We start from the raw sequence: 1,521 nt of genomic DNA on the forward strand, positions 1-1,521 counted from the left end.
TAAAACGTTTTAAAAATGTTATTGCTGTTCTAATTCTTATTTAGAATAACTCTTTATTTTTTTCATTAAATTTCAGAAATTATTTAAAATTCTTTTTTTTGTACATTTTAAATGTTTAGTTATAATCTTACTAATATTATAAATATGAAAGTTTAGATGGATGTATGGATAGATGGATGTTTGTTAGAGTTTGTAGCCAAAACGGCTGAACGGATTTCGATGAAATTTGGTATAGATGTAGAGGATAGTCTGGAAGAACTCATAGGCTATTCATTTTTGTTTTTATTTCATTCCACGCGGACGGAGTCGCGGGCGACAGCTAGTTCGTTATAAAACAGAAATAACTACATTACGATTGTTGAAGATATCACCGTTTCATAAAGTTATATTATGTTCGTTTTAAAAAAATAGTAAATATTCCACGCGACATATTTATGTGAGTGTTAAAAAATTAAAGGTCGACCCTATTGAAGGTTTTGTTATCTGCATAAGAAATGCTACCGGAAACAGGTTTAAGTGTTTACTTGAACACGGTGAACAACTTTGTTAGGACAATAAGTTCCGCTTTAACTTAATTGATACGATTTTTATTTTTCGTACATTATGTATTTTAAGTAAAAAATATCAGCAAAAAAAATACTTTTGTACTTTACAGAAATTGAATTCACATACAAGCAATATAGTCTATACATATAATAAAATTGAAGTGTCCGTAATATGTAAAGAAAATTCCACATTTCTGAAAGATATATTTGCGTTGCTAATAACGAAAATCGCATTTAAAAAAAAGTTTGTCTGTCTGTCCGCAAGCCGCGTTTGTTCTAGGCAATCTCCAAAACAACTGGACAGATTTATTCACTTTCACTGAAGGGTAGCTGACATAGACGGGGATATTATAGGCTACTTTTTATCTTAATATTGCGTGGACAAAGTCGCAGTCAACAGCTAGTTTTAAAAGTAAGATAAGTCAGTACAATCAAGTGATATGATTGTGCCCTTGAGCTTGTAAAAAGAATTTCACATTCCATATCAAGGCAAGGTATTGTCAGCGACAGCGAAACTGCACCGAGATTGCCTTCCAATTGCAATTAAAGCGAACAAAAGATTTTCAGTCAGATTTTATTACTCTTGTACGATATGACCTCATGCTATTTTATTATTTTAATGTGGGTTTATTATAATCTAATGGTTCGATAGCAAAAGCATGTTTTTTAGATAAGGAATCATACAAACATTTTTCTATAACTTTGACTGATAAGATTTTACCGTAAACTATTCGCAAATAATAGTATTGAGACCTACCATTACAAGCAATATTATGTTTACTTTTTCAATTACAGTATTATTGGAACCTTCAACTTGTTAATGCGTTTCAGTAGAATTTCCAATATCGCGTGAAAATGCCTTACGCACGAACAAACAGACGCAATCGAAGTTTATGCAATATCACTGAGCATTCCGGTCGCCCGTAACGTCGACGTCCGCAATCAGTCGACAGCATGGCGTCCAGAGGCGCGGTGT

The sequence above is a fragment of the Papilio polytes genome, unplaced genomic scaffold (genome assembly GCF_000836215.1).
Source record: "Papilio polytes unplaced genomic scaffold, Ppol_1.0 DF823901.1, whole genome shotgun sequence".
In the NCBI taxonomy this organism is placed as follows: Eukaryota; Metazoa; Arthropoda; class Insecta; order Lepidoptera; family Papilionidae; genus Papilio; species Papilio polytes.